General features: G+C 47.1%; 1 protein-coding gene across 7 annotated transcripts in view; it reads right to left on the minus strand.

The window, feature by feature from the left end:
- AZIN1 (antizyme inhibitor 1) overlaps nt 1-6,035 on the minus strand; it is a 32,381-nt gene extending 26,346 nt beyond the window's left edge. For 3 of the 7 annotated variants that reach the window (XM_019925019.3, XM_019925020.3, XM_033842605.2), the window contains exons 1-2: nt 5,690-6,034; nt 1,064-1,201 (exon numbers count right to left, since the gene is read on the minus strand). The gene's annotated coding sequence lies outside the window, so the exon portion shown is untranslated. 7 annotated transcript variants of the gene reach the window in all.
- Nucleotides 6,036-7,634: the final 1,599 nt, after the last annotated feature.

Here is a 7,634-nt window from a genome sequence, read left to right on the forward strand (position 1 = left end):
AAATGTGTTGAAAAGGTCTGCTTTAACATACACCCTCCAATTAGATCTCTTTCCTGAAATTTTCTAACGTTACTCCCTCCAAGTCTCCAGCCCACTTAAAGGCATCCAAACCTCAACACCAAAACCCAAATTTCAATTGCAAGAAATCTACAAATAATAAAAAATTTTAAATGAACCACACAAATCTAGCAGCACAAGTTCAAACAACAGTTTACTGTGGAACTGCATTGGGCACAGAGGTTTAAATTCAAAGTTAAATCTATACACAGAAAATCAAGTATAGTCAAAAACTATCCCTGAAGATATCTTGGGAAGGTAGCCGGTTGAGAGATAAACATGTATCATCTCTCAGTGATACCTCTAAAAACAACCAGTTTTTCTACCAGGTGAGTATTATACAAAGTCATTTTGTGAAAAAGAACATAAACTCTTAGAAATTACATTGTATTTGGCAAGATGCTCATAACTAGAAAAATAAGAACTAAGATTCACCTCTTATATCTCATGCTCTGTGGTAGAGGTTTGAGTGGAATGGAGAGCAGAATTTTTTGCCTGAATACTTGAATTCAAGTATTGAATACTTGAATACTCCAAATACTTGAATCTAACAAGTTAAATGACTGAATGGCGTGCTAAACTACTACCCACATCTCATTAAAACACAAACAAAAAACCACCTCTCCAACTTATATTAAAATCTGGAATAGTAAGATTTCCTAAAACTCACCCTGCAGTATGTACTTAGATATAGTAAATAAGGATCCAGCCACTAGTAAACAATGCATACAACTGAATCAACTTTAAGGAAGTGGGGGAGTTCCCTGGTGGCCTAGTGGTTATGATTTCAGGCTCTCTCACTGCCATGGCCTGGGTTCAAGCCCTGGTGGGGGAGCTGAGATCCCTCAAGCCACCCAGTTGGGCCAAAAAAAAAGGTGGGGGGCGGGGTGGGGTGTAAGTGGTAAATACAATTTCAAGTTTTGAAAAAGACTGAGCAACAAGAACTCTCCTTTACTTCTACTTTACAAGACCCTCCCTCACACTCTGCAGATGTGAAAATACTTACATGGACAAGTTAGGAGATGGAACCCCCCTATCATCAGCTAGGTTCCCAAGGTGGCTCAGCGTTGAAGTCGAACTGCTCTCTATACAGCACTTCTCCTAGGCCCTCTGGGTAGTTGTATACTTGGTCAGAAAGTTCGCCCTAAAGAAGAAAATAAAAATATATAAGTCCAGTGGTAAAAAATGTTAGGTGGCGCTTCAAGAAGGTTAAATTGATGTAAAGATTAAGTGCGGGAAGAAGTTTTAGTTTGAAGTGTTTCATTAAAGCACATTACACAAAATGATGTTTCCAAAGGGTTTATCACAGTACCAAGTACTTTTTTATGTAGTAAGCATTTCCAAGCTGCTAGAGTACAGAACTGACAGAATTTGAGGTCATGGTCATCTTACCAAGTTACTCTATCTACCTACTCAGTTTCCAGCCTTCACCGAATTTCATTTTTGCTTTTATTTGTCCTCCAAAACCCAAACTTCTAAGTGGCCTCAAATTTTAAGATGTCCAAGTGCCCTCACTAACCTGGTGTGTATGCAAGATTTTATATGTATATCTAATAGTGTGAAACTACCCACAAGCCTTCTTCTACTCTCCAAATTCTAAGTTCTTCTTTGCTTAAGTGTAAAATCCTACTACACATCCAAGAGAAAAACATTTTGTGACTTAGCTAAAACACTAAGTACACATGTGAAATAACTTTTGAGACCTGCCTTACGTATCCGACAAGTAACCTCTTAAGGTTTACCTCCTGCTCATTCCCAACCTAAGTCACTCTACTATCACTAGGAACAACATATGAATGTGAATGTGCTTGGCACGCTACAAAATGCTAAATAAGTTTTAGAAATGGTTTTTACCTATTATGATTTGACAGGATAGACTTATCACCTCTAATCTAAACAGCTACATCTATACTTCTATTTGTAACTCAGTGATTGCTACCTTAAAGTAATACAACCTGACAGTATCTGCTAGAAGATGGGTGGTAAGAAGGGAACCAGAAAAATAATGAAATTTAGGAATTAGAAGAATCTGAGATTTCAGAAGCACTCTAGACAATCTTAAGCATATCTCATCTCAACCAGGATAGAGGCACCCTTAGGGGAGGTAAAATGTTCTTTCAATCTACTAGGGGTATCCTGCTCACATGCTCAATGACACTTATGGACAATGAGGCAAAAATCCATACTAATATGCAACAGTGACTATATCATCACGTTAGATTCCAACTAAGTACTCCAAAACAAACGTTCCAATTCTTCCCAAACCAAGGTAATTTTAAAAGTAAATTAAAAGCCGACTCACGCTAGAGACAGAGACAGAGTTTACTCTAAACTGTTCTAAGGAATAGGATAATTATCCTGGCTGAGACATTTTCATCCATCCCCCCCACCCCGACCTGCTATAGATCAATAGCTATTTTGCTGCTTAATGCAACCCAGGAGCAGTACTGTGAAATATTGAGAACATTACACTTCAGACATTCAAGAATGTTCTTCAGCAGGATCTCTAAAATATTTCCACCTAATGAAAAAGATACTAGTAGGAAATGAAGACTCTAAACTTTGAAAGGTACCCTTTAATATAAATAAAAGGGGTACAGGGCCATTTACACAAAGGATGAACTGAATGTTCATCTGTACAGTCAAGATAAACCATAAGAAGGGGTTAAATAAAAATATGGAGGGTTTCCCTGGTGGCTCAGTGGTTGGGAGTCTGCCTACCAGCGCAGGGGACGTGAGTTTGGCCCGAGAAGATCCCACCTGCCGCAGAGCAACTAGGCCCGTGCACAGTAACTACTGAGCCTGTGCTCTAGAGCCTGTGAGCCACAACTACTGAGCCCGCCTGCCACAACTACTGAAGCCTGCACGCCTAGAGCCCGTGCTCCACAAGAAGAGAAGCCACCGCAATGAGAAGCCCGTGCGCAGCGACGACGACCCAACACAGCCAAAAATAAATAAATAAATTTATAAAAAAATAAAGATATGGAAAAATAGTAGGTATAGGGAAAGATAAATTTTTCTCATTTACAATGGTGTTTCTATCAGTTGGATCGTGTACAACACTGCAATCAAATTCCTTAACTGTTTGAAGAGAATGTCCGTTTCTACACTATCTTGGCAGACAGCACAGGGAAAACTAGAGTTAACCGAGTCAGCAGCTGGCCAATAAATCACCAAAAACCTCCCATCACTTTGACAGTAACTACCCAGAAACTCAGTATCCCCCAAACTATCAGTATTTCTTTGAACAACTTACATTGCCTTTACCAATGACTTTTCAAGTTGTTCTGGGTATTCTTTCCAAAAACCCCAAACCCTAGTCCAATCATGAGAAAAATATCAAACAAACCCAAATTGGGGACACTTTACTGGGTATCTGGCCAGTACTTCTCTAGACTGTCAAAGACATGAGCAACTGTCACAAATCAGAGACGACTGGGGAAGACATGACAACTAAATGTAGTGTGGTATCTTGGATTGGCCCCTGGACAGAAAGCACATTAAAAACTGGTGAAATCCAAAGAAAGTCTGGAGTTTAAGTGGCCGTAATGTATCAAAGTAGTTTCTTAATTTTGACAAATGTACTATGGATACCTCTTATAATAAGGTAAACTAGGTGAGAAATACAAAGTTACTCCATGTTATCTTTGTAACTTTTCCATAAATCTAAAATTATTCCAAAATAAAGTTGTTTAAAAAAAAAATCAGGCAAGGTATTCATATAATGGACTACTACTCGGCAGTTAAAAGTAACAATTTACTGATGAATGGATGAATATCAAAAGCATTCTGAGTTAAAGAAGCCTTTCACAAAATACAATGCATACATTATATATGCCTATGGAAGTTCTAGAATAGGTTTACATAATAACTAATCTATATGGTTAGTAAAAAGTCAGAACAGTGGTTGCCTCTGTGGGTAGTGAGGGATGGAGTTTGAAGGGGCAAAAGAGAATTTTCTGGGTTTGATGGCAATGTTCTCATCTTTGTTAAAGGTTTGGATTACACAGCTGTATTTCTGTCAAAACTCGTCAAATGATATACTTAAGATTTGTGCATTCTGCTGTTTTGTGAATTTTACCCTATTAAACTCTACTTAATGATATGTGCATACTGAAGTTGGAGGTGTGGTGAAGTGTTCTGGTGTCTCCAACTTACTTTGAAATACAAAGAAAAATAAGACTGATGAATGCACAGTGGAATGGCAAATAAAGGAAAATGTTAAGTGTTTACTGAACATAGGTGAGGGTACAATTCTTTCACTCCCTCTGTATGTTTGACAATTTATAAGTTAAACCTGGGTGGCAGGAAGGACGGCACTGATTATTACTTGATTCCAGCACCTACCATATCACCTATAATCATCAGGAGCCTATCTTTCCTTCTAACTCTTCTGGGCTTATTTGCCTTCATAACCAGCATCTGTACTCTCCTATGGTTGCAAAAGAAATCAAAGGATTGTTAGAGCCTTGCCCTATAATCATTAGCTGTATTTCTGCCAGGCTCGTCCACATCAACCTTTCCTTGATCACACATCCTTAAGTGTCCTCCGGTTCCCATCCAAGCAGGGGGTTCAACAGTGGAAACCAGACGGGACACAAAACATCTTAATGTATCCACGAGGCAATCACAAAAGCCAGTTAAATCTGCTGAAACATCATGGGGCCGTAAACTGTGTTCCCGACCGTTTCAGGTCGCCGAACCAGCAGCTTAGCCTAAGAAACACACGTTCAGGATATACACTGGGGAAGGGTTAAAACAGCACCATTAACTGCCAAAACAGTGCTTGATAAGCCACCCAAGCCTACCGCTCTCCCTCTCTCTGCCCTGGAATCGTGGCGCGGCCGGGAAAACGAAGCCATGGTGACTAATCCTCGGGCTCCAGGAGGTGGCTGGGGTGAGTGAAGGCGACTCGACCCAATCAGGAGCGCCGCAGGGGGCGGAGCAGCAGCCCCGAGGCTTCCAGAAGAGGCCAAAGGCCTCTCGCTCGCTACCTGACACCGGGGCTTCCCCGCCGCCTGGCCCCTTGCGGCGTCAACTTTCCTCCAGCAGAGGGGGGCCGCACTCCCCGCACCCTCGAGCACCCGTCCTCCTCCGGCAGCTGTCACAGGAGGCCGGCGCCGGGCCCGCCCCGCTCCATTCATAACCTAAGGCCGCGGCGGTTGCAACCGGTCGCGCTCCCGCCAGGCTCCCGAGGCTAAGGCGCGGCGCCGCTCAGGGTCGGGCGGCGGGACCAAGGCCCCTCAGGGCTGCAGCCAGTCCCCCTCCCCGGAAACAGCAATGCACCACGGGAGCGGGGTGGGGGCCGCACGCCGCCCGGAGGCGCCGCCGACCCCCGGCGGCGAGACCCCCGCGCGCGCCCCCACACACACGCCCCCTCGCCCCAACAGCAGCTGCTCGGGCTCGGCCCGGCGGCCAGCGGCCTCCCGCCGCCCCAGTCCGCCGCGCCGCCGCCACCGCGGAAGCACCGGCAGCCGCCACACACGCCGCCATCCGCCATGTTCGAGGCGGCCGGCCGCGGGGCGCTGCGGGGACGCCGGCCGGGCGGCGGGGCCCAGCCGGAGGCACCCGGCAGCACCCCAAGGCCGCCCCGCGCCCCGGCCCCGGCCGCGCCCCTCGGGTCAGTACTCACGTGAGATAACGGCCCAAAGAGTCGGGTAAAGCGTCTTCTCTTTTTAGGCGGAATTTTTAAAGAGGGATGTGGTTACCTTGAGCAGAAATACCCAAGGCGGCCTGGGCCATAGGCTGCGGGGACGACGTGGGGGGAAAAGCGCGGCACCGACACCAGCTGTGCAGCAGTGGCGGCGGCGGCCGAAGGAGAGAAATAGAACAACAGCGCGGGCAGAAGAAGAAAGGCGAGGGCTGGGTGCGGAGAGGATTCAGCCTCGTCACACCGCAGAGCAGAGAGCGAGAAAGGATGAGAAGAGGCAGAGAAGGCGAAGAAACCAAACACTGCAACCGAGCGAAGAGCCAGAGAGTGTGAGAAGGCGGCACCAGAGACGCCAGTATTTATACAAAGGGGGCGGGGTCTAGTGACGTCGCTCCGGCAGGGTCGCCGCGGGAGCCGGGCGGAGCGGGGCTGCGGCCCGGAGAGAAGGGAGGGGGCGGAAGAGAAAGGGGTACGGCGCAGAGGGAGAGAAAGGGGGTGGGGCCGGGCGACCCCGCGATGCAGGTGCCGGTCGTCCGGTAGCTTCCCGCCCTCGGCAGCTTCCCCGCCCGTGGAAGACCGTCGCGCGGACGTGGGCGGGCGGGGGATAAGGGAGGTGGCTCCGGTAGAACGCTGCATCGCCCGCGCCCCTGCCGCCTGGGCGCCTGCGCTCACGCCCGAGGCGGGCCCGGGCGCTTTAGGAACTGGGCCGGGCGGCCGCAGCGCCGAGCGCAGTCCGGGGCCATGGGCTGCGCGACGCGAGCACTGCCTGGAGAGGGTGAAAGGGAGGTCCGTGCCAGCCACCCCGGAGACTCCCCCCCTCGAGAGCCTCCGCTTTGGAGGGCTCTGTAGGCTGCGCCTGGGGACTGCCCTCCCAGGGTGAAGCTCCAGTCCCCGCGGGATGCAGCGCTCCTTTTTGGAAGCGAGTTCCTAATGGCCAGGAAGGCTCGGCCCAGTGTTCGGGTGGTTGCAGAGGCTCGTGACCGCGTGGAAATGTCCCCGTGCTCGCACGTTGCAGTGTGGTGCAGTAGGAATTTTTTTTTTTTTAAGGAGTGGCATTTATGTCTTCCTTTTTAAAAGAGTTGGTGCAGTCAGACCCAGTCCTTATTAATGAAGGACCAGTGTCGGAGAGGGCATTACCGACGTTACAAGGGCACATTACTTTAACCCCCTACGTCTCGTTGCGCGGTCATTTGAATTTTACTACTCCATAACAAACTTATTTTTACTGGCGAACCTAGGACGACCTGCATGCCTTTTAGTTTATTCTCATCTTTTTAACATGTCTTCGCGCTACTCATCAGAAACCCTGACTCCTCCCGTGCTATTGCCTTGCAACTGAGACTCAATATGTACTGATACACCCCTCCAAAATCTTTGAGATAAAGACCCAGACTTTTTTCCTCTGGTACTTGCCGACCGTCTGTTTACTTTGTGAGCTGCACTGTGGTTGATTACTAAATCATGAGATACGAAAGTAAGAGAGAGAACATTCCTGAGTAGAACGGTAGCAACGCTGAAATGCAGGCTCTGGGATGAAAGTATTAGGTAGAAATCAGGAGCTGTGGACTCTTTTCCTGATTTCATGTCTCCGTATTTCACTCTGCTGCCTCTTGATTTTCTCTTTCATTCCATAAAAATTCTTTTCGCTTCAGAACATTTATAAGCACAGCACTTTACTAGACCCCCTCCCTGGTGGAGGGAGGAGGGCTAGAAATGAATACCCCACTTGAAATCTTGCTTACAATCTAGCAGGGGAAATAAAACAACTACACAAAATAACTAAATTGTTGACAGATAGATAAAATGTTGCATGGAACCTAGTGGAAGTGGGAAATGATTGCAGCTAAGTGAGAGAAAGGCTGGTGGGGAAAGGTAGAGATAGATTTTGAGAGCAGACATTCCAGACATGGGAAATAAGTGATTTTGA

This window comes from Tursiops truncatus, chromosome 17 (genome assembly GCF_011762595.2).
Source record: "Tursiops truncatus isolate mTurTru1 chromosome 17, mTurTru1.mat.Y, whole genome shotgun sequence".
NCBI lineage: Eukaryota > Metazoa > Chordata > Mammalia > Artiodactyla > Delphinidae > Tursiops > Tursiops truncatus.